Below are 26,784 nucleotides of genomic sequence, written 5' to 3'. Positions count from 1 at the left end.
CCGCTTCATCCCCAGATTAACCCGGGTCAGAGTCAGAATAACCTGTTATTTCAGGTTACTGTTAGATATGGCGCTGTCACTACTCGGTGAAGCTAGTCAGTGTTGTACGGTTAACCTGCATCATGGTCGGGTTAACCGTGGCCCGTTTTAAATCAACTAGTGTCAATGTGTAGTTAATTGGGTGTCTATCATGTTAACCTAGTTAGTGTAAAAGGAGAACGCCGCGGATGCTGAAAACCCGAAATGAAAACCGTGCAGGCGAACCTCAGCAGGTGTGACATCATCTGCGGAGAAAGCAACAAGAGTCTTTTTGAGTCCAATGTGCCTTTTCTTTGGAACTCGCGCCAAGCTAACCGGTAAATGTCAGGATAACTCTGGTCATTGTAAAATCTAAGTCACTGTATTTCACTAAAAGGTTAACCCTGGTCACTGTAGGGTTAACTTGCGTTAGTCTGGTTTTCTAGATGAGAGACCAGCCCACAGAAGCGACACTAATGGGCAAAGTGATTGGGTAAAACTGACAGATGGAATTTTAACTTGTTGGAAGTTGAAGATTTTTTTTCCTGAATCTAAGAAAGTCACATCGGAATATTTTCCAAAGAGTGGGAAGCTAGAATCTGTGAGTGAGCTTTTGAGATTACGGTGATCATCTAAAAAATCTGATAAATATTGGCTCTTGTTGCATGGGCAACTGAAATATTAACGGGAAGAGGTTCTAGCTTAGCATGGATCATAGGCTTATGCTGTACAGAAGAAAACCATTTGGCCCACTATGTCTGTTTGGCTCTGAAAGAACAATCTCGCCCACTGCTCTTGCCTTGCATGTCAGTGTGATCTAAGCTGTGGTCAGACTCCTTCTGGAGTAACAGTGCAGAGTTGGGTATTGCTTCTCAGGAAGGTCATTCTGCAGATTTTGATTCTACTTCACTAGAGCAAGATTGAGAGTGTTGAATTGAGAGGATGATTGTACAGGCTTGTATTTCCTTGATTATAAAAGATTAAGAGATTTGGTTCAAATATTTAAAATGTTTATAGAATTTGGCAGGATGGAAAAACTATTTCCTTTGGGTGTGAGAGTCCAGGACGTGGGAACATGACCATAAAATAAGTGTTATGCAATCTAGAGAAGCAAGGGAAGCAGTTCCTTCATGTAAAGGAGAAGAGAAATCTGGAACCTTTTCTTAGAAAACTGTACAGGATGCAGGTCAAATGAAAGAAATTGCATGTAGTTAACTGTAATCAAACTGAATTTCAGAGCATTCAAGATTTTTCTGGCTTTTTTGTTCTGATCCTGAGCTTCCAGTGAAGGAGGTGCCAGTTAAATGCTGTTGTAAACCTCTGTTTACAAAGGTGGATTTACTATCAGAGATAATGGGAACTGCAGATGCTGGAGAATTCCAAGATAATCAAATGTGAGGCTGGATGAACACAGCAGGCCCAGCAGCATCTCAGGAGCACAAAAGCTGACGTTTCGGGCCTAGACCCTTCATTTACTATTGATGCCTTTCTGCCTTTTAAAGATACTTTATAGATATTTATTCAAATTTAGTGTCATCTTTTGCTGGCCCTCCACAGCTTGTTGTTCTGATGTAATCCCCAGAGGAAATACTGATTACGCACTCCAACTGTCAATTAAAAGTGTCGACTTGCTTCATGTGGGATGTGGAAAATTGCCAGACTTCCCCACTACCCACTTCCAATTAGATAACTTCCTCTCTCAGACAAACTTGACCGGATGGATATTGCTTTGTTAGGTGTTTAATTTTAAAGTCAGTCTGGTTCTTTTAATTAAAGTGCTCATTGTTCAAGTGTGTAGCATTTGTTTTCAGGGCTCTGGGTATTGGCCTGGAGAGGGTAAAGGCTTCTGCAAAGTTTGTGGAAAAATATATATGGAACAGAGATTACAAATTACAATTAATTTAGGAAACAGGAAACACGAAACGTTCTAAAGCAGCTTGACAGGGTAGGTACTGAGAGAATGTTATAAATAGCCCACAGCAGGAGTTAATTTCTTGAGGGCTTCTCTTGCAACTTCCTCGGTTTGATTTTTGTGGGTGACATCTTCATTCTCACACAATGCAGTCAAATTGTAACAATATCTTCCATGGTTGTATTACATACAGAGTATATGGACTCTTACAGAAGCAAAATCAGATAATTCACTAGCCACAATAATAATTGACTTTCCATTGAACTTAAAGTCATGGTGCACAAAGATAGCATTTATTTTCTAAATAACACAGTATTTAAATCATAATGACAATAGAATGTCATAATGACATAAAACATAATGACAAATGAATTTTGTTGCAGCGTTGATCCCTGTGGCACTTTATTAATCACAGGTCATCACCCTGAAAAGTTTACCTTTACCCACATTACTGCTGTTTTCCTGCTGGTTAGATCACTTTTTATCTCAGCTAATATTCTACCTCCAGCATTTTTAAAACAAAAATTTCCAAGCATAGTACACCCTGAACATATGCAGCCTTAACTAAAGTTTTCACATTCATTTGCAAGGAATTCATTACCTTGGGAATTAAATATTTTCTTGCTTCGCAGTTAACTGAGTATACCTTTGCTGAGAGGTTTAAAGCTGTTCTCTCTTCATTGAAGCTTCTTCCTTTGCCAACCTGCAGCTCCCTTTTCTCTCACAACCGTCTTGCAGCCTCCTTCTATCCCCACATCCAGCCAGATGTTCTGACTCAAATCCAGCTATCAGAACTCCTGGCCTTGATTGAAGGGTTCTCCTCTGACTCCCTATTGCTATCACCTAACCTACTTACTGTCCCTACACTTACAGATGAGTTCCATCTGGCTTGGTTTGCACAGGACGCAACCAGCCTATGATTGAAGGAGTGGCTCGGCACCATTTCCTTTCTTTTTTTATATAGGGGTCACCTCAGGGATCAACTCTTTGATAGGTCAGCACCAAGAGTTGTTTTTTTTTCCAGACGATTTGGGGGTGAACTCACCCACCACCCCCATGATTTATGAGCACTTTTTGAATAAGGTGTTGCCCATTTTAGAGATAAATAGAAGTTTCTTCTCAAAGTCACAATTCTTGGGAATTCTCTATTTCAGAGAGCTATGGATGCTGAGTCATGGAGTATATTCAAGGCTGATATGTAAAAGGTTTTAAACCATAGGAGAGTTGAGGGAGATGGGATCAGTTATGATCTTGAATGTTAGTTCATTTCTTTTTTTTTAAAAAGAAACAGAATATGTATCTGATCAGGAGAACAGAACAAATAAAAACACTTACAATTTACTAAACACGCTACTTGGCCATGGAATAATTTGGGCTGATTGATAGCCAGCAATTTTCCAGAAAAATATTAGGCACTCGGAGAGAACCACCAGATCTATCTTAGTTGATGCTTTTTCAGCAAGTTTGCCATTTTTGCTTTGTCAAGCAGAGATCACTTAAAGGATTTTGATTCATGGCTGGGAGCAAGATGGTTAATCCCCATTGTCGGGGAAACTGCTAGTAATGGCTGCCTTTGGATTATGTAAAAGGATCCTAAATTCTGTGCCAAAAATTAGTCTACATACTTGGGAAATCAGACTACTGTTAATTTACACACAGTTTAACATGCCTGTATTTACATACACCCAGATCAAAGACTTGATGCATCAAAAGTTTGAAATGGTTGATTATTCGGGTTTGTCAGCTCTCAGCTTTGCTTGTTGGGAGCTTAGTTTATTTTTGGAAGATGCTGTTTCAGGAGAGACAAGCAGTCCTGACACAGAACAGATGTTTGATATTTGGAATTAGAATTTATAAACCATTTAGTGTTACTCTGATATTTGATGTGATTGAAAATTCTGCCAGGACCAGATGCTGTCTGTTTCTACTGGTCGTATAATGTTCACCCAGAGCAAATAGGAATGTGCTTTACATTGAGGCAGCACATTTTGTAATAATACATTTCATCTGGCAAAAGAAATTAAAAATATGTTATTTGTGATATAGCTTGGGTGAAAATGTAGATGGGTGGGTTAGTAAGTTTGCAGACAGTACAAAGCTTGGAGGAGTTGTGGATAATGTATGAGGACGTCAAAGAATACAGCAGGATATAGATCAGTTGCAGATATGGGTGGAGAAATTGCAGCTGGAGTTTAATCTGAGTAAGTGTGAGTTGCTGCACTTTACGAGATCCAATGTTAAGGAAAGATATACAGTTAATGGCAGGACCCTAACAATATTGATGCACAGCAGGATCTTGGGGTTTAAGTCTATAGATTGAAGAGGCCACACAAGGATGGTAAAGAAGGCATGTGGCATGCTTGCCTTTATTGGTTGGGGAATTGAGTATAAGCATCAACATGTCATGTTGCAGCTTTATAAGACTTTGGTTAGGTCACATTTAAGAGTATTGCATTCAGTTGTGGTTGCCACATTACAGGAAGGATGTGGAGGCTTTGGAGAGGGTACAGAAGAGGTTTATCAGCATGCTGCCTAGATTAGAGAGTAAGAGCTAAGGAGATGCTGGTAAAAATTGGGTTGTTTCATCTGGACCAGTGGAGGCTGAGTGGAGACTTGATAGAAGTCTATAAAATTGAGATGCAAAGATATAGTTGAAGGTCAGTATCCTTTTCCCAGAGACATGCATTTAAAGTGAGAGAGGAAAACTCAAAGGAGATGTGAGGGGTAAATTTTTTTAAAGAGGCTGGTAGGCGTGTGGAATGTGCTTCCAGAGGTAGTGGTGGAGGCAGATGTGATGGCGGTATTTAAGTGACTTTTAGGTAAGCACGTGAATATACAAGGATTGGAGGGATATGAACCAAGGATGAGCAGAAGGGATTACTTTAATTTGGTACTGAGACAGTAGGAACTGCCGATGCTGGAGAATCTGAGACAACAAGGTGTAGAGCTGGATGAACACGGTAGGCCAAGCAGCATCAGAGGACCAGGAAGGCTGACGTTTCAGGTCTGGACCCTTCTTCAGAAGAAGGGTCAAGACCCGAAGCGTCAGCTTTCCTGCTCCTCTGATGCTGCTTGTCCTGCCATGTTTATCTAGTTCTACGCCTTGTTATCTCCGTTTAATTTGGTGTCATTTTGGCACAATGTTGTGGCCTGAAGGGCCTGATCTATGCTGTATGGTTCTATGTTCTAAAAGATAATGCTGAAAAGAATTCTACTCAATGAGTGCAAACTGTGTACAAAAGTCTGGACAACAAAACAGTCCCTTTTCCCTATCTCTCGGCAATTACACAGAAAATGGACAGGTAGCCTAGCACTTAATACGTTCTTGTTGAAACAGCTGCTATTGTAATTTATGATATAATCCAAGATAATTTGAGTGAAGACACTGAGTTGTTTAAAGAACTGTGGCTGATTTACAGGTTGTGTTGGCCGTGGGTAGCATCCTCATCTGAGTCAAACAGTCATGCCTTCAGACTCCATCTCGGAGACTTGAACAAGAATCTAGATTGAAACTTCAGTACGTTCCTCAGGAAACATTGTTAGAGGGCAAGGACTGAGGCAGTGCTGTGCTACCAGAAGTAAGTATTAAAGGAGTGTGATGCTGTAAGAAGAGTACTACTGAGGGTTACCGTGCTGTCGGCGGGCCAGTACCATAGAAGCAGGTGCTAAAGAGGAGGCACTACTGTGGGACCACAAGCTGTTGGAGGGGCATTACTGCAGATATGCCACACTGTCAGGTGCACAACTGCAGGATCACTGGTATGATGAAGGCTCAGTATATCATTATTTGGAAACTGTGTGTTTGATATATATAAAAATGATCAGGAGGAAAGCATAAATGGTTTGATTAGCAAATTTGCAGATGACACCAAGATCGGTGGAGTAGCAGATAGTGAAGGGGGCTGTCGGAGAATGCAGCAGAATGTAGATAGATTGGAGAGTTGGGCGGAGAAGTGGCAGGTAGAGTTCAATCCAGGCACATGCCAGTGATGCATTTTGGAAGATCCAATTCAAGAGCGAACTATACAGTAAATGATAAAGCCCTGGGGAAAAATTGATACACAGAGTGATCTGGGTGTTCAGGTCCATTGCACCCTGAAGGTGGCAACACAGGTCGATAGTGGTCAAGGCGGCAAACGGCATATTTTCCTTCACTGGACGGGGTATTGAGTACAAGAGTTGGCAGGTCATGTTATAGTTGTATAGAACTTTAGTTCGACCACATTTGGAGTACTGTGTACAGTTCTGGTCGCCACATTACCAAAAGGATGTGAATGCTTTGGAGAGGGTGCAGAGGAAGTTCACCAGGACGTCGGATGTGCCTGGTATGGAGGGCACTAGCTATGAAGAGAGATTGAGTAGATTAGGATTACTAACATTAGAAAGACGGAGGTTGAGGGGGGACCTGATTGAGGTCTACAAAATCATGAGTGGTATAGATAGGGTGGATAGCAAGAAGCTTTTCCTCAGAGTGAGGGACTGAATTACTAGGGGTCACAATTTCAAGGTGAGTGGGGAAAAGTTTAAGGGAGATATGCGTGGAAAGCTCTTTACGCAGAGGGTGGTGGGTGCCTGGAAAGCATTGCTGGTGGAGGTGGTAGAGGCGGGCACGATAGTATCATTTAAGAAGTATGTAGACAGACACATGAATGGGCAGGGAGCAGAAGGATACAGCTGCATGGACAATAGGTTTAGATAGGCAGGTTTAGATACAGGATCTGGATCGGCACAGGCTTGGAGGGACGGGGCGGGGCAAAGGGCCTGTTCCTGCGCTGTAATTTCATTTGTCTTTGTTTGCTCTAATGTGGTCAGAACCATATATAGCTTAATTTTGATTTGTGTTTCTATATTGTGTTGCAAAAGATGAGAAGAACATATTTCTAGTTAAAATTTATATTAAGCTTGACCATTAATGGTTAGTCATCAATAACAGATGAATTCTGCATGGCATAACCTCCCCCAGTCAGAGTCCAATTGTCAACCAACCATCACTGTCTTATCATACATCATAATTTTTGTTTTCTGTAATTTTGATAGTTTTGAGGATTGTGCAAGAGAGAAAAATAACAATAGAACATGGATAAGAGATAATGAGAACTGCAAATGCTGGAGAATCTGAGATAACAAAGTGTGGAGCTAGATGAACACTGCAGGCCAAGCAGCATCTTGGGAGTACAAAAGCTGACGTTTCGGGCCTAGACCCTTCATCAGAGAGAGGGATGGGGAGAGGATTCTGAAATAAATCGGGAGAGCGGGGAGGCGGACCGAAGATGGATAGAAGAGAAGATAGTGGAGAAGAGAGTATAGGTAGGGAGGGCATAGGTCAGTCTGGGGAGGACTGTCAGGTCAAGGGGGCGGGATGAGTTAGTAGGTAGGAAATGGAGGTCCACCTTGAGATGGGAGGAGGAGGGGATAGGTGAGAGGAAGAACAGGTTAAGGAGGCGGGGACCAGCTGGGCTGATTTTGGGATGCAGTGGGGGGAGGGGAGATTTTGAAGCTGGTGAAATCCACATTGATACTATTGGGGGGCTGCAGGGTTCCCAAGCGGAGTATGAGTTGCTGTTCCTGCAACCTATGGGTGGCATCATTGTGGCACTGCAGGAGGCCCAGGATGGACATGTCGTCTGAGGAATGGGAGGGGGGGTTAAAATGGTTCGCGACTGGGAGGTGCAGTTGTTTATTGTGAACCGAGCGGAGGTGTTCTGCAAAGTGGTCCCCAAGCCTCCACTTGCTCTCCCCAATGTAGAGAAAGCCACACCGTGTACAGTGGATGCAGTATACCGCATTAAGCGGAGGTTCACCTGCACATCTGCCAATGTGGAAAGTCATCTTGGGGCCTGGGATGAGGGTGAGGGAGGAGGTGTGGGGGCAAGGCAAGTGTAGCACTTCCTGCGGTTGTAGGGGCAAGTGTTAGGTGTGGTGGGGTTGGAGGGGAGTGTGGAGCGGACAAGGGAGTCACAGAGAGAGTGGACCCTCCAGAATGCAGACAAGGGTGGGGATGGAACAATGTCTTTGGTGGTGGGGTCGGATTGTAGATGGCAGAAGTGTTGGAGGATAATGCGTTGTATTCGGAGGTTGGTGGGCTATTATTTGAGGACTAGGGGGATTCTCCTTTGGTGGTTATTGTGGGGGCGGGGTGTGAGGGATGAGTTGCGGCAAATGTGGGAGACACGGTCGAGGGCGTTCTTGACCACTGCGGGGTGGGGAGGGGGTGTGTGCATTGGGGGTGTGATCTGTGGTCCTTGAAGAATGAGGACATCTGGGATGTACGGGAGGGGAATGCCTCATTCTGGGAGCAGATGCGGTGGAGGCATAGGAAGTGCCATAATGATGCCATCCGTAGGTTGCAGGAACAGCGACTCATATTCCGTTTGATACCATTGGGCTGCAGGGTTCCCAATGTGGATTTCACCAGCTTCAAAATCTCCCCTGCCCCCCGCATCCCAAAACCAACCCAGCTGGTCCCTGCCTCCCTAACCTGTTCTTCTTCTCACCTATCCCCTCCTCCCATCTCAAGCCGCACCTCCATTTCCTACCTACTAACCTCATCCCGCCCCCTTGACCTGTCGGTCCTCCCAGGACTGACCTATCCCCTCTCCACCTCCCCACCTATACTCTCCTCTCCACCTCTCTTCTCCTCCATCCATCTTCGGTCTGCCTCCCCCCCCCCCCTCCATCTCCCTATTTATTTCAGAACCCTTTCCCCATCCCCCTTTTCTGAAGAAGGGTTTAGGCCCAAAACGTCAGCTTTTGTGCTCCTAAGATGCTGCTTGGCCTGCTGTGTTCATCCAGCTCCACACTTTGTTATCAACAATAGAACATGTCTTGTTTTTAGTAATACTCAATATCTCAAATTACTACTTGCCAGTGTATAATGATTGCAAAATCGAATCTCTGACTTCACCGTTTTTCTCTGTCAGCCAGGGCTCTCTGATTGGGGCTGTTATTCTGGCCCAGTCAGGGAACTCATTGTATGAGGTCAGATTCCTTCAACTTGGCATCTGATATTGGTGGTGTGTAATGCAGAGGATCTTGCCAATTGTGTCAGGAGGTCCTCAGTAAAATTTCACTGTTCTTCTGGCAGCAAAGGCGTTGAGGCAGCGATGTTTATCATATCCATCTCTGATAGAGAGTGTGAACCGTCAGGTTCCAGCAGCTTTTCCAACTGTTCCAAGGGGCAAGGCATGTTTTGCTCCCACACTGTTTGCAAATTTGCTGCTTGTTCAGGACTGTCACACCTACCCAAACTTTATACATCGCTGGTCCTGACCTTGTGTTGACCATGCCTCTTACCTATGTGGGGTCATTTCTGTGATTCTTACACCAAACTTTGTGCTCTGTATGAAACTGTCTCTCTTGTTTGGCAGACTCTTCTGTCTGCCGTTGGCATTTTGTGATGCCATTTCACCTCACCCTCAGGTTTGGGAAGATCAGACTTAATCTGGTGTGGATTCCTCTACCCATTAGCAACTCTGCTGGACCTATCCCTGCAGTTGCATATGGGGTGGTCCCATAATCAAATAAGAACTGTGACAGCTTGGTATTGAGCGAGGCTGTAAGCTGTTTCTTCAAGCCAGGCTTCAAAGTTTGGACTGCTTCCAGGTCTGGATAAGGGGTGCTATGGAGCTGTCCTTACATATTGAAGATACAGAAGCCTGAACACATGTACAGGCAGTTTCAGGAACTGCTTCTTTGTAGCCATTATCAAACTGTTGAATGGATTTTAGCCTCATATAATGTAACCTTTGTGCTTCTAAGTCTTTGATTTGTACATCTTTTGCTTGCTGTGATCTGCCTGTACTGCTCATAAACAAAGCTTTTCACTGTATTTAAGAACACATAACAATAAAATCTCAACTCAACTCAATTTGCCTTCAAGAAATAACAGATTATTGTTTACCAGCAAGGAATCTGTTTATGTGTGATCAACACTTTCAGAACTCTGTGTTGAAACAGATACGCGCAGCTTTTCTGTTGTCGTTAGAGATAATGGGAACTGCAGATGCTGGAGTATCCAAGATAACAAAGTGTGCAGCTGGATGAACACAGCAGGCCAAGCAATTGTCATTGCTGTGTTTGACGAATAGACTCGATGCGTATTCAACCACTTTGAGTGTGTGACTACAATGACTAAGAACACTGAAGGACTTGCATAATTGATGTGCACCTGCATCCAGTATTTACATGGCTATTCCCACAAATATGGGGGAAACTGCTGGCAGTAATTTTTGTCCTTGTTGGCACTTTGGGCACTTACCCACCAACACAGCTATGTCTGCATCCAAGCCTGGCCACCAGACATAACTTGTCAGCAACATCTTAATTTCGGGAAAGCTGTGGTGGAATTCTGCCAGTGTTTGATGGCAACAATATCCTAAATGGTAGTCTTGTATTTTGGGTATTTATGGATATTAATTGTAGCATACAGCTGAGAATCCTGGTCTAAATCCCGTAGAAATTAACATTTACACCTTGTGGGGAATGTAAACTTCTATTGGTTGCCCCTCAACCTCTGTCATTCAAGTGAAAACAAACCAAGTTTGTCCAATCTCTCCTCATTGCTAATACCCTCAAAACTGGGCAACATCTTAAATCTTTTCTGTACCCTCTCCAAAGTTTCCGTATCCTTCTGGTAATGTGGCAACCGTAATTATATGCAAACTTCCAGATGGGGCCAAATTAAGATTCTGTAAAGCTGCAGCATGCCCTGATGATGCCCTAAAGCAAGCATGTTCAATGCTTTCTTGACGACCTTATCCACTTGTGTTGCTGCCTACAGGGAACTATAGACATTTCCGTCTAGATTGTAGTAGAATAGAATAAAAGCCCACAGGGTAGATACAGGCCATTCAGCCTAACAAGTCCACGTCAACTCTCCAAGGAGCATCCCACCCAGACCTGTCCCCCTACACTATCTCTGTACCTGCATTTCCCATGGCTAATGCACCTAACCTGTACATCGCTTAACACTATGGATAATTTAGTATGGCAAATCCACCTAACTTGCACATCTTTGGACAATGGGAGGAAGCCCGAACACCTGGCAGAAGCCCATCCAGACACGGAGAGAATATGCAAACTCCACCCAGAGAGTCACCCGAGGCTGGAATTGAATCCAGGTCCCTGCCTCAAAGTGGCAGGAATGCTAACCACTGAGCCACCATGCCACCCTCTGTATGTTAATGATTCTAAGGATTCCACCATTTACTGTGTACGTCCCTTCTGCATTCCAAAATGCATCATCTCAAATTTGTCCAGATTAAATTTCACCTGCCGAAGTCTTCAACCTAGCTATATCCTGATATATACTGTGGTGATTGGAATGACATCCAGATGGATCTCATTGAAAATGAGGTCCTGGAATGGGGCTGTTAACCTGGGCCAAGATAAGCAGGAGATTCAGAGAGTCTCCTCCCTCTAGGGACTGGCTCTGAGCTAGCTGATCAGAGATCATGTACTGTATACATGTCAATAAAGGGTTACTTGGTGATGAAATACCAGCCTGTATGCAATTACTTCATATCCTGTGGCAATCCTCCTCACCATCTGCAGCTCCCCAAATCTTTGGGTCATCCACACACTTATTAATCAGATCACCTACATTCTCCTCCAAGTCATTTATATATAAATACAAACTACGACATTCTTTATTCCATGACATCATTCAATTGCAGAGTGTGTCTGGTTAGGAAACTTGCTGCTCGGAACAGTAAACAGAACAAGAGAATAGAAGATAATAAAATGTGAGGCTGAATGAACACAACAGGCCCAGCAGCATCTCAAGAGCACAAAAGCTGACGTTTCGGGCCTAGACCCTTCATCAGAGAGGGGGATGGGGGGAGGGAACTGGAATAAATAGGGAGAGAGGGGGAGGTGGACCGAAGATGGAGAGAAAAGAAGATAGGTGGAGAGGAGAGTATGGGTGGAGAGGTAGGGAGGGGACAGGTCAAGGAGGTGGGATGAGGTTAGTAGGTAGGACATGGAGGTGCGGCTTGGGGTGGGAGGAAGGGATGGGTGAGAGGAAGAACAGGTTAGGGAGGCAGAGACAGGTTGGACTGGTTTTGGGATGCAGTGGGCGGCGAGGAAGAGCTGGGCTGGTTGTGTGGTGCAGTGGGGGGAGGGGACAAACTGGGCTGGTTTTGGGATGTGGTGGGGGAAGGGGAGATTTTGAAGCTGGTGAAGTCCACATTGATACCATTAGGCTGCAGGGTTCCCAAGCGGAATATGAGTTGCTGTTCTTGCAACCTTCGGGTGGCATCATTGTGGCACTGCAGGAGGCCCATGATGGACATGTCATCTAAAGAATGGGAGGGGGAGTGGAAATAGTTTGCGACTGGGAGGTGCAGTTGTTTATTGCGAACCGAGCGGAGGTGTTCTGCAAAGCAGTCCCCAAGCCTCCGCTTGCTTTCCCCAATGTAGAGGAAGCTACACCGGGTACAATGGTTGCAGTATACCACATTGGCAAATGTGCAGGTGAACCTCTGCTTAATATGGAAAGTCATCTTGGGGCCTGGGATAGGGGTGAGGGAGGAAGTGTGGGGGCAAGTGTAGCATTTCCTGCGGTTGCAGGGGAAGGTGCCGGGTGTGGTGGGGTTGGAGGGGAGTGTGGAGCAAACAAGGGAGTCACGGAGAGAGTGGTCTCTCCGGAAAGCAGACGACAAGGGTGGGGATGGAAAAATGTCTTGGGTGGTGGGGTCGGATTGTAGATGGCAGAAGTGTCGGAGGATGATGCGTTGTATCCGGAGGTTGGTGGGGTGGTATGGTGAGAACGAGGGGGATCCTCTTAGGGCGGTTGTGGTGGGGGCGGGGTGTGAGGGATGTGTTGCGGGAAATGCGGGAGACGCAGTCAAGGGTGTTCTCAACCACTGTGGGGGGAAAAGTTGCAGTTCTTGAAGAACTTGGACATCTGGGATGTGTGGGATTGGAATGCCTCATTGTGGGAGCAGATGCGGCGGAGGCGGAGGAATTGGGAATAGGGGATGGAATTTTTGCAGGAGGGTGGGTGGGAGGAGGTGTATTCTAGGTAGCTGTGGGAGTCGGTGGGCTTGAAATGGACATCAGTTACAAGCTGGTTGCCTGAGATGGAGACTGAGAGGTCCAGGAAGGTGAGGGATGAGTTGGAGATGGCCCAGGTGAACTTGAGGTTGGGGTGGAAGGTGTTGGTGAAGTGGATGAACTGTTCGAGCTCCTCTGGGGAGCAAGAGGCAGCGCCAATACAGTCATCAATGTAACGGAGGAAGAGTTGGGGTTTGGGGCCTGTGTAGGTGCAGAAGAGGGACTGTTCTTCATAACCTACAAAGAGGCAGGCATAGCTGGGGCCCATGCGGGTGCCCGTGGCCACCCCCTTTGTCTGTAGAAAGTGGGAGGAATCGAAAGAGAAGCTGTTGAGGGTGAGGACGAGTTTGGCTAGGCGGATGAGGGAGTCAGTGGAGGGGGACTGGTCGGGTCTGCGGGACCGGAAGAAGCGGAGGGCCTTGAGGCCATCTGCATGCGGAATACAGCTGTATAGGGACTGGACGTCCATAGTGAAAATGAGGTATTGGGGGCCAGGGAATTGGAAGTCCTGGAGGAGGTGGAGGGCATGGGTGGTGTCACGGACGTAGGTAGGGAGTTCTTGGACCAAAAGGGGAGAAAATGGAGTCCAGATAGGTGGAGATGAGTTCGGTGGGGCAGGAACAGACTGAGACAGTGAGTCGACCAGGGCAGGCAGGTTTGTGGATTTTGGGAAGGAGATAGAAACGGGCCGTGCGGGGTTGGGGAACAATGGGGTTGGAGGCTGTGGGTGGGAGGTCCCCTGAGGTGATGAGGTCATGGATGATGTTGGAGATGATGGTTTGGTGCAGGCTTTGTTTAAGAAATGGTGTCATCAGCACCTTGTATTCTCATTGAAGCTGACTGTATATACTCCCTCGCCCCTGTAATTTACAACAAACGAAGATTTTAAACTTCCCTGTCTGTTAGAGGTGACTTTTGTTTCTCTACAATAATTGCTTACAATTAGCAGTCCTTAGAACTTAACCATAGAAATGATACAGCTCAAAATTGAGTCATTTGGTCCGTGCTGACCCAAAGACACCCAGATGACCTTTCCAATCCTATCTTCCTGTATATCACCCATAGCCTTGCAGCATTTAAGGTGCAGATCCAAGTATCTTTTGGCCATCTCCAACTCATCCCTCACCTTCCTGGACACCTCAGTCTCCAAAGATACTTGGATCTGCACCTTAAATGCTGCAAGGCTATGGGTGATATACAGGAAGATAGGATTGGAAAGGTCATCTGGGTGTCTTTGGGTCAGCACGGACCAAGTGACTCAATTTTGAGCTGTATCATTTCTATGGTTAAGTTCTAAAGAAAGATACTTTTGAAAAGGTCTGTGCTTCCACCACCAGGCAGTGAATCCCAGACATCTACCACCCCTTGCTTAAAATAAGTGTTTACTCATATCGTCTCTAACTCTTCTGCCACTTAGCTTGAATCGATGACTACTGGTTTTTGAAATCTCTGCCAAGGGAGACAGATTCCTCCTGCCTGCTCTGACTACCCCACAATACCTTACAGTTTTGTATACCTCTATCTGTATTCCAAGGAAAGCAACCCCAACCTCTCCAATCTCTCCTTGTGGTTACAATTCTCCAGCCCTGGCAACATTCTAGTAAATCTCTGCACTGTCTCCAGTGCAATTAAATATTGCTATGAAAAGATGTAAAGTCGTAGCTTGTTCTCTTGAATTTATTAAGACTGAAACTGAAGAAAACCAACTTGGTGAAATGTAACCATTTATACAGCAAGACATACGGATTGAAACAAAAAACAAATTGCTGGAAAATTTGAGCAGGTCTGGCAGTATCTGTGGAGAGAAAGCAGAATCAACATTTCGGGCCCAGAGGGTATTGATTGGTTGGACATTGACTGACAGGATCTGTGAAGTGTCATTGCTGACCTGTGATCAATTGCTCATGGGGACATCTTAAGTTTTCTCAGTGCTCTTAGATATTTGAGTCGCTTATGAAAATCTGCCAAATCTTCGGGTATCCCACAATATGCATGTTACATCGACAAGATGTACTTTAGGTTCTATGTACGTTTTGTGGCGGGATGGCTGGTCTGTGGAAGTTTGAACTGAGCAAACGCTACTTCCCTTTTACTGCCTGATAAGGCCAAGCCAAGACTGAAACCAGGAGCAAAAGCAAACTCATTGTTTTCGGAGAGTACATTCATGGAGAGATTTATCACATTTTTAGTGGCAGTAATTGTGCTGTCAAATTGCTACCTTCCAATCAATTCAGTGTGGGTGTGTTTCAAGCAGGTGTGGCTTATGGTATGGTTATCTATTAAGACAATATAGCAGCATAAACAGATCGAATCAATCTGTGCACTTAAGATCAGAGTATGACACCGAGAACATGTCTCACTTTAGTGCTCTCACTATATCCAAAGATGATAACTAGTAAAGGTTTGGGTCCAATACAGGTGAAGGTATTCGACATCTTCCATTATTTCAGTGTCTGCCTCATATAATATATGATCCATACTTTCAACCAAGCAATCAAATGAAATATTACACATTCAGAACTCTGCAAGTCTTGTTAAATGAGTTGTTATCTGCACTTCAGGTAACATGAAATCAGAAACAGGCAAAAACTAATCTGTATTATAGACCCAGCAGCAATTTCAGGCTTCTGTTGATCCCTGACGCAGCTGACTGCAGTTGGATTAGCTAAGAAGATTGTTTTTAAGTGACAAGTTAATTTTGTTCCTGAACACCAGTCTAGATTTCCATTAGTTTGGGCAAACAGCCACTTTATTCCTCACATGCTGTGCAAATATTGCAGGAAAACCTGTAGAACGAAAGGCTCTCTGTGTTAGGAGCTCAACCACCACAAGAGACTAATAATTCCTTTTGGTGCTGATAATCTATGGTCCTTTCTGTTAAAGGGTTTTCAGCTCACTGCGATGCTGTATAGTGTGTTAGGTTTCTCTGGCATGGGGAACATTACTAAACTTGCTAATGATCTTCCCTGTAGCCTGAGCTTTTCCACTTTGAGTTACTGGAAATTTTGATTCAGGGTTTCAAAACCAATTTCTAACCTCACTTTACACATTACACAAAAGATGCAAATTAGGATTGTTTGTAAAGGCACATTCTTGAGCTGACTGACTTACTGTCAGTCCATTGGAAATATCTTCTTTTTGAATAGTTTAAGGTTAAGGCTGAGGCACCAGTTACACTTTGTTGTATTGTGACATATTTTGTTTCAAGTACATGTCACTTTCTACTTTTTAAAAATGGAAGCTGCTGGCAATGTTCAGAAAGAGGAAAGGACCTACTTTGTCCCTAGCTGCTACAGTCTAATAGCTCCTTACGACATTTGCATCTGTCTTTAGCTTCTCACATTTTGACCAGGTTACTGTGAATTTTCAGCTTTCTAATCTTTTATCCTGGCTTAGTTATTGAATAAATGTGCAATATGACTTCAATGGGTATAGCTGACCCTTTATTTAAAGGACAAAAAACTACACAGCACAAGAACAGGCCCTTTGGCCCTCTAAGCCTGTGCTATCACATTTTATCCTTCCATACCAAAACTGTCTTCTCTTACACAATCCGTATCCTTCTTTTCCCTTCCCATTCATGTATTTGTCCAAGTGCTTCTTGAATGCTGCTATTTTGCCTGCTTCCAACACCACCTCTGGCAACACATTCCGGGCACTCACCACCCTTTGTATGAAAAACCTGCTTCGCACAGCTCTTTTAAACATTTCCCCCTCGCACCTCGAGCCTGTGTCCCCTAGTAATTGACCCTTCCATGCTGGGAAAAAGCCTCACATTTTCCTTTCTATCTATGCTTTTCATAACCTTATAAACTTCTATCAGGTCATCCCCGAACCTACAACTTTCCAGTGACAAGAAACTCAGTCTAGCCAACGTTTCTTCATAGATTAAATCCCCCGTACCAGACAACATCCTGGTAAACTTTTCTGTACCTTCTCAAAAGCATCCATATCCTTTTGGTAGCATGGTTGTATGCAATATTCCAAATGTGGCCTCACTAAAGTTCTGTAAAGCTGCAGCATAACTGGTCTATCCTTGTACTCCGTGCCTCTTCCAATGAAGGCAAGCATGCCGTTGGCCATTTTTTACTGCCTTACCTATCTGCGCTGCTACCTTCAGTGACCTGTGGACTTGCACACCCAGATTCCTTTGTACATCGATACTCCTAAGGGTTCTGCCAGTCACTGTATAATTTCCACTTGTACTTGACCTTCCAAAATGCATCATCTCACATTTGCCCAGATTAAATGTCATCTGCCATTTTTCTGCCCATGCCTCCTATTAATCTATATCCTGCTGTATCCTCTGACCATCCTCCTGACTCTCCGCAACAGCACCAATCTTTATATCATCCACAGACTTACTAAATAGACCTGCTACCTTTTCCTCCATATCATTTCTGTCGATCACAAATAGCAGAGGTTATAGCAGTGATCCCTGTGGAACACCACTAGTCACAACTCTCCGTTCCGAAAAACATCCTTGCTGTGTCTAAGCCAGTTCTATATCCATCTTTCCAGCTCACCCAATACCATGTGACCTTTTATACCCTGTCAAAGGGTTTACTGAAGTACATGTAGACAACATCAACTGCTTTTCATCAATCATCTTTCTCACTTGCTCAAGAAAATTCACCAAGTTAGTGAGGCATGACCTCCCCCACACAAAATAATACTGTCTATTGCTAATGAGTCCAGTTATTTCCACATGTGTACAGATTTGAAGCTAAACAGGTCAATTCTTGGCCATTGCAGGACGTCCCACAAGATAATGGAATCAAGAGCGCAGGATTTGCTTCCTTCTGTTCACTTGCTGATGAGGCCTTCATTCAGTAAGGACATAAATGTTTGTTTGATAGTCATCCCATTGGATGTGGAGGAAATGCTGATGGACTTTCTCTTTTACTGTTAAATGTTGAATAATTTGGGCATTTCCCACATGTCTCCAAAGGTTGCCATTATCAAGGAAATGCAACACTGGATCAGGTACACCAGTTCTGTCTTCTATAAATGATGACAGAGTGTTTGACTTTAAAGACTTATGTAAGTCAGGAATACTTAGTGTGGAATTGACATCACCACACTCCTGTAGTGCAGTGAGAACTGCACTACGTGTCAGATTTAGAGCATGGGACACAAAATAGCCTTTTACCTCTTTGTAGGAATCTTGTGGTCATCTCAATGCATCTGTGGGTGTAACCTGACCATTCGCAGAGCCACTTATTGCTGTTATGGACCAGACTAGATCCCCTCAAAATATTTTAAGAAGGGAGCATAGACCCTAACTTTCTCTTGTTTCAAAGGTAAATGTAAAGTGCTGCGTTCTAGATGCAATGCTACTGGTCAAACTACGTGAGCAAAATACAATTTATTCAAACACTACAGATAAAATACAACAAAAGAAAAAAAACTTAAGATTTTCCAATAGAGTTGTTATTTTATTAGAATAATATATACAGTAACTTCTAATAATTAACAGTTCCAATATAGTAACATTCCATGAACAAAACCCTTGGCAAAAAGGCAAATTCAGAAATCAATGCTTACTCTGAACGGAAACCCCAGCATCTAGCAATAACAGAGAGAAGGGAAAAATAAATTCTTCAAACTCCAAGATAACAGTGTGGAGCTGGATTAACACAGCAGGCCAAGCAGCACCTTAGGAGCACAAAAGCTGACGTTTCGGGCCTAGACCCTTCATCAGAAAAGGGGGATGGGGAGAGGATTCTGAAATAAATAGGGAGTGGCGGGGAGGGGAGGCGGACTGAAGATGGATAGAGGAGAAGATAGGTGCAGAGGAGAGTATAGGTAGGGAGGGGATAGGTCAGTCCAGGGAGGACGGACAGGTCAAGGGGACGGAATGAGTTTTGTAGGTAGGAAATGGAGGTGTGGCTTGAGGTGGGAGGAGGGGATAGGTGAGAGGCAGAACAGGTTAGGGAGGCGGGGACCAGCTGGGCTGGTTTTGGGATGCAGTGGGGGAGGGGGGAATTTTGAAGCTGGTGAAATTCCATTTGGCTGCAGGGTTCCCAAGCGGAATATGAGTTGCTGTTCCTGCAACCTACAGGTGGCATCATTGTGGCACTGCAGGAGGCCCAGGATGGACATGTCGTCTAAGGAATGGGAGGGGGAGTTCAAATGGTTTGTGACTGGGAGGTGCACTTGTTTACTGTGAACTGAGCATAGGTGTTCTGCAAAGCGGTCCCCAAGCCTCCGCTTGGTTTCCCCAATGTAGAGGAAGCCACACCGTGTACAGTGGATGCAGTATACCACATCGGCAGATGTGCAGGTGAACATCTGCTTGATGTGGAAAGTCATCTTGGGGCTTGGGATGGGGGTGAGGGAGGTGGTGTGGGGGCAAGTGTAGCACTTCCTGCGGTTGCAGGGGAAAGTGCCGGGTGTGATGGGGTTGGAGGGGAGTGTGGAGCGGACAAGGGAGCCGTGGAGAGAGTTGTCTCTCTGGAAGGCAGACAAGGGTTGGGTGGGAAAAATGTCTTGGGTGGTGGGGTCGGATTGTTGATGGCGGACATGTCGGAGGATGATGCATTGTATCCGGAGGTTGGTGGGGTGGCATGTGAGGACTAGGGGTTTCTCTTGGGGCAGTTATTGCAAAGGCGGGGAGTGAGAAATGCAGGAAATGCGGGAGACACGGTCGAGGGCATTCTCGACCACTGTGGGGGGGGGGGGGGGGGGCGGATGTTGCAGCCCTGAAGAACGAGGACATCTGGGATGAGCGGGAGTGAAATGCCTCTTCCTGGGAGCAGATGCCGCGGAGGTGAAGGAATTGGGAATAGGGGATGGAATTTTTGCAGGAAGGTGGCTGGGAGGAGGTGTACTCCAGGTAGCTGTGGGAGTCGGTGAGCTTGAAATGGACATCAGTCTGTAGGTGGTTGCCTGAGATGGAGACAGAAAGGTCCAGGAATGTAAGGGATGTGTTGGAGACAGTCCAGGTGAACCTGTGGTTGGGGTGGAAGGTGTAGGTGAAATGGATGAACTTTTGTGCTCCTAAAATGCTGCTTGGCCTGTTGTGTTCATCCAGCCCCACACTTTGTTATCTTGGATTCTCCAGCCTCTGCAGTTCCCATTATTTCTCCTTCAAAACTCCAGTTTTTGCTGAATGCAAAAGCTAAAAAAAGTAGAATTCCTGGTCTCTGAGATCTGGCCACACTCAGCCAGGCTGCTTCTGTTGTTCCATGTCTTTTTTAAAAAAACCCAAGGCCACACAAGCTGTTTATGTTACCACAGTCTGTTGACACCTCTTGCTCATCTCTCACTTAAAAGGAACCAGGACCAAATACACTCAAATTCACAACATTGTCACAGTGTAACCTAAAATAGGGCCACTTGTGGGTGTAATCTGACCAATTGCGGGTCACATTGGTATAACTATGATCATTGGCATTATTTTAATTCCGTATGCAATTCAATGGAACGCATGCTGAAAGGAGATGGTGTGCATCTGTACCAGTCAAGATTAAGAACGAAGAAAATTACAGCACAGGAACAGGCCCTTCAGCCCTCTAAGCCTGCGCCAATTGAGATCCTCTGTCTAAGCCTATCATCTATTTTCTAACGGTCTGTGTCCATTGCTCCATGTACCTGTTCAGATATATCTTAAAAGACACTAATGTGTCTGTGTCTACCACCTCCACTGGCAACGCGTTCCCGGCACCCACCTCCCTCTGTGTAAAGAACTTTCCATGCATATCTCCCTTAGACTTTCCTCCTCTTATTTTGATCTCGTGACCCCTAGTAATTGAGGCCTCACTCTGGGGGAAAAAGCTTCTTGCTATCCACCTTGTCTATATCCCTCATGATTTTGTAGACCTTAATCAGGTCCCCCCTGAACCTTTGTCATTCTAATCAAAATAATCCTAATCTACTCAACCTTTCTTCACAGTTAGCACCCTCCATACCAGGTAACATTGTGATGAACCTCCTCTGCACTCTGTCCAAAGCATCCACATCCTTTTGGTAATGTGGTGACCAGAACTGTACATAGTACTCTAAATGTGGCCGGACCAAAGTCTTATACAACTGTAACATGACCTCCCAACTCTTGTACTTAATACCCCATCCAATGAAGGAAAGCATGCCATATGCCTCCTTGACCACCCTATTGACCTGCGTTGCCACCTTCAGGGTACAAAGGACCTGAACATCCAGATCTCTGTGCATCAATTTTCCCCAGGGCTTTTCCAATTACCGTATATTTCGCTCTTGAATTGGATCTTCCAAAATGCATCACCTCGCATTTGCGTGGATTGAACTCCATCTGCCATTTATCTACCCAACTCTCCAGTCTATCTATATTCTGCTGTAATCTCTGACAGTCCCCTTCACTATCTGCTACTCCACCAATCTTAATGTCATCTGCAAACTTGCTGATCAGACCACCTACACCTTCCTTCAAGTCATTTACGTATATCACAAACAACAGTGGTCCCGGCACAGATCCCTGTGGAACACCACTGGTCGCAGGTCTCCAATTTGAGAAACCCCCTTCCACTACTACTCTCTGTCTCCTGTTGCCTAACCAGTTTTTTTTAATCCATCTAGCTAGCACACCCTGGACCCCATGTGACTTCACTTTCTCCATCAGCCTGCCATGGGAAACCTTATCAAACGCCTTACTGAAGTCCATGTATATGACATCTACAGCCTTTCCCTCATCAATCAACTTTGTCACGTCCTCAAAGAATTCTATTAAGTTGGTAAGAAATGAACTTCCCCGCACAAAACCATGTTGCCTATCACTGATAAGCCCTTTTTCTTCCAAATGGGAATAGATCCTATCCCTCAGTATCTTCTCCAGTAGCTTCCCTACCACTGACGTCAGGCTCACCGGTTGATAATTACCTGGATTATCCCTGCTACCCTTCTTAAACAAGGGGACAACATTAGCCTCCAGTCCTCCGGGACCTCACCCATGTCTAAGGACACTGCAAAGATATCTGATAAGGCCTTTGCTATTTCTCTCTCACTTCCCTCAGTAACCTGGGATAGATCCCATCCAGACCTGGGGACTTGTCCACCTTAATGTCTTTCAGGATACCCAACACTTCCTCCTTCCTTATGTCAACTTGACCTAGAGTAAGCAAACATCTATCCCTAACCTCAACATCTGTCATGTCCCTCTCCTTGGTGAATACCGATGCAAAGTACTCGTTAAGAATGTCACCCATTTTCTCTGACTCAGCGCATAACTTTCCTTCCTTGTCCTTACGTGAGCCAATCCTTTCTCTAGTTACCCTCTTGCTCTTTATATATGAATAAAAGGCTCTGGGATTTTCCTTAACCATGTTTGCCAGCAATATCTCCCCTAGCCCTCTTAATGCCTCGTTTCAGATTCACTCTACATTCCCAATATTCTTGCAAAGCTTCATCTCTCTTCAGTCGCCTAGACCTCATGTATGCTTCCTTTTTCCTCTTGGCTAGACTCACAATTTCACCTGTCATCCATGGTTCCTTAATCTTGCCATTTCTATTTCTCATTTTCATAGGAACATGTCTCTCTTGCATGCTAATCAATCTCTGCTTAAAAGCCGCCCACATATCAAATGTGGATTTACCTTCAAATAGTTTCTCCCAGTCTACATTCCTCAGATCCTGCCGAATCTTGGTATACTTAGCCTTCCCCCAGTTTAGAACTCTTCCTTTAGGACCACTCCCATCCTTGTCCACGAGTATTGTAAAACTTACAGAATTGTGGTCGCTATTTCCAAAGAAATCCCCTACTGTAATTTCAACCACCTGGCTGGGTTCATTCCCCAACACCAGGTCCAATATGGCCCCTTCCCGAGTTGGACTACATACAAACTGCTCTAGAAAACCCTCCTGGATGCACCTTACGAATTCTGCTCCATCTTGACCCCCTAACACTGAGTGAATACCAGTCAATGTTGGGAAAGTTAAAATCTCCCATCACCACCACCCTGTTGCTCCTACACCTTTCCATAATCTATTTACATATTTGTACCTCTATCTCACGCTCGCTGTTGAGGCATGTAGTACAGCCCCAACATTGTTACTGCATCTTTCCTATTTCTGAGTTCTACCCATGTTGCCTCACTGCTTGAGTCCTCAATGGGGCCCTCCTTCAGTATGGCTGTGATATTGTCTTTGACCAGTATTGCAACTCCTCCACCCCTTTTACCTCCCTCTCTATCCCGCCTTAAGCATCGATATCCTGGGACAACTAGTTGCCAGTCATGCCCTTCCCTCAACCAAGTCTCAGTAATAGCAATAATATCATACTCCTGAGGTACCGATCCAAGCCCTAAGCTTATCTGCCTTATCTACTACACTTCTCGCATTAAAACAAATGCGCCTCAGACCACCTGTCCCTTTGCATTTAGTTACTACCTCCTTTCTGTCCAATATTTGGTTCCCATCCCCCTGCTACGTTAGTTTAAACCCTCCCCCACAGCATTAGCAAAAGCACCCCCAAGGACATTGGACAGTCTACACCTGGGCCGAACTGGAACCAATTTGTAATAGTCCCACCTTCCCCAGAACCGGTTCCAATGCCCTAAAAATCTGAACTCCCTCCCTCCTCCACCATCTCTCAAGCCACGCATTCATCCTGGCTATTCTTTCATTTCTGCACTGACTAGCACGTGGCACTGGTAGCAATCCTGAGGTTACTACCTTTGAGGTCCTACTTTTTAACTTGGTTCCTAACTCCCTAAATTCTGCTTGTAGGACCTCATCCCATTTATTACCTATATCATTGGTGCCTAATATGCACCACGACAGCTGGCTGTTCACCCTCCCCCTTCAGAATGTCCTGCAGCCGATCTGAGGCATCCCTGATCCGTGCACCTGGAAGGCAACATACCATTCAGGAGAGAGATAATGGGGACTGCAGATGCTGGAGATTCCAAGATAATAAAATGTGAGGCTGGATGAACACAGCAGGCCAAGCAGCATCTCAGGAGCACAAAAGCTGACGTTTCGGGCCTAGACCCTTCATCAGATACCATTCAGGAGTCTCGTTTTCGGCCACACAACTTCTTATCTACTCCCCTTACAATTGAATCCCCTATGACTAAAGCCCCTCCACTCTTTTTCCCACCCTTCAGTACAGCAGAGCCAGCCACAGTGCCATGAACCTGACTACTGCTGCCTTCCCCTAGTAAGCCATCTCCCCCAGCAGTATCCAAAATGGTATACCTGTTTTGGAGGAGATGGCCGCAGGGGACACCTGCACTGCCTTCCTGCTGTTTCTCTGCCTTTTGGCCACCCTTTCCCTTTCTCCCTCAGCAATCCTAATCTGCAGTGTGACCAACTTGCTAAACATGCTATCCACGACCCCCTCAGCATTGCGGATGCTCCAAAGTGAGTCCATCGGCAGATCCAGAGCCGTCATGCGGTCTAACAAGAGCTGCAGCTGGACATACTTCCTGCACGTGAAGGAGTCAGGGACATCAACCGCGTCCCTGAGCTCCCACATTGAGCAAGAGGAGCATAAAACTGGTCTGAGATCTCCTGCCATTGTTAATGTTAAATTTAACTTAGATAAATGAAAAAGGAACGAAAAAAGTTTTTGCCAATCCCACGACATAAAAAAAGCATGAAATAGAAAAAGCCTTACCTTATCTACACACCACGGAGTCTTCTTTTTTGGTTAGAGGAGGAGAGCGGGTGGGAGACACTACACATGTAGTATCTTGGGTTCAGCCGCTGCCCAAATAAATGAAGGCCACTCCCGCTCGAGTAAGCTTTTTAAAGTGGGGAAAAAACTTACCTTCCCGGCAGCCTCCTGGTGCTGTCTCTGTCTCTCCTCCTCCTTGTTCCAACTTGATATACTCTGAATTCTTGGGATTATTTGAGTTAACAGTGACTGTAGATTACCGGACAGGAAACACAATTTTAAAACAAATATTCAGAATACTACACGGTAATTTTATCATTGTGCATTTTCTCTCCTTCTCATTATCACATGATAGTAATTCAGATCATTCATTTCAAGGTTGATCTTGTAACTATTCAGTTCGCCACTAGCAGAGTTCATCCAGTGAATAGCTGAACTCTAATGTGTCTTGTGTTAGGATATATTTAAATAGTGTACAGCTGATGTAATGACTCCACTTCAATTAAAGAGGCAAGGTTGGGTGCTGTTTCACACAACTTGAACACAACAAGAAGCAAAACTGTAGCATGGTGTGACATTGGATTAAGTAATAACTGAGAGGTGCACTGTATATCTAGAAGTACAATGAGGCTCTCTCCAGTCTGGATTACAGCCAGTCAGTATAAATATGATGCTGCTGAGTTGAAGTAAATACTGAAACTGCTGGACTTGGTGTGATTGTCAGAGTTTGACTAAAACCATTCTACGAACTCCTCATTCAGGCTACTACCACCAATCTGATTTCTTCCAATTTAAATGTAGATTAAAGTCACCCATGAATATTGCTGACCCGTTATCACAAGCACTTCATATTTCTTCTTGTATTCTTTGTCACACATTATGATTACTGATGCAGGGTAAACCGCTCCCACAACGACTTATTTCCCTTACTCATCTCCATCCAATTGTACATCCTCTCCTCCTGAACAGAGGTCATCTCTAATTATTGCATCAGTGTTATCCTTGATAAATAGTGCTACCTCTCCACATTTTCCTAGTTTCCTATTTTAGTTGAATGTCATGATTCAGGACCCAATCCTTGTCATCATTAAGTCATGGTTATCAGATTATATTTATTTACTTCAATGTGCACTGTCAGTTCAGTTAATTTGTTATGAATACTGCATTCAGAGTTTTGTCTTTAACCCGGTCTTCTTGTTGTGCTGTAACATCCAGTCTTAATCTTTTGATATTTTCTCTCTGTACCTTCTTGCCATTCTCTGACCCTTGTTTCTCATGTTACCAACTTTCTCTTTTTCCTTGGCTCTACTCTTTGGCATAACATAACTTTCCATGTTTGATCACTTGCCCCTCCTATTTAATTTTAAACCTCTGTGCTTCCTTCGTTATGCTGTTTGCAAGAACATGGGCCCTGTGCAGTTCAAGTGTAGCCTGTCCCAAAGATACAACATTCAGTGTGCCAATAGTTCACTGATCAGAACCCATTTCTACCACTAAACAGGTATAGCTGGGGAAACTCAGCAGGTCTGGAAGTGGGGAGAAAGCAGAGTTAACATTGGCGAGTCCAGTGATCGTCCTTCAGAACTGAGAGGAGCTGAGAAAATATGGTATGTATGCTGAAGAGTGGAAATGGGAGAGGAAAGGAGTAAACGAAAAATGGAGGCAGAGCCCAGAGAGAGAGGAAGACAGTTAAGCAGAGCAATCTTTGAGCCATGTATTCACCTCTTAAATTTAAATACCCTATGCCAATTTGCACAACTCGGGTAATAATCCAGAGATAATAAACTTTGGGGTTCTACTTGTGATTCAGTGCTAGCTCCTCACATTTTATGCAGAATCTCTTTCCTTGTTGTACCTATATCACTGAGACCCATGTGGAGTACAAACTCTGGATCTTTCCCATCCTCTTGCAAGTTCCTTTCCTACTCCAAGCAGATGCCCCAAATCCTGGCAGTGGGCAGGCAACACGTCCACCTGGATTCTCACTCTCTGCGGCAGAGAATGGTGCCAATCACCATTACTATACAATCCCTGATTATTACAACATTCCTTGTTGCTTTACACACTTGAATGACTGTCTATACCAGGGTGCCATGGTCAATTTGCTCATCGTAGCTGCAACCACCATTCTAATCCAAACACAACCCTGATACCTATTGGACACTGACACTCTCTGTCCTCTGGGTCCCCTTGCCTCACTAACAAA

The 26,784-nt window shown here is 44.7% G+C and overlaps 1 protein-coding gene across 2 annotated transcripts in view; it reads left to right on the top strand.

Annotated features, from left to right (window-relative positions):
* fam189a1 (family with sequence similarity 189 member A1) overlaps positions 1-26,784 on the top strand; it is a 72,881-nt gene that overhangs the window by 297 nt on the left and 45,800 nt on the right. The window lies entirely within an intron of this gene.

This window comes from Stegostoma tigrinum, chromosome 36, assembly GCF_030684315.1.
Source record: "Stegostoma tigrinum isolate sSteTig4 chromosome 36, sSteTig4.hap1, whole genome shotgun sequence".
NCBI classification, from domain to species: domain Eukaryota; kingdom Metazoa; phylum Chordata; class Chondrichthyes; order Orectolobiformes; family Stegostomatidae; genus Stegostoma; species Stegostoma tigrinum.
The sequence above is the reverse complement of the archived record's forward strand: the minus strand, read 5'-3'. Positions and strand labels throughout refer to the sequence as shown.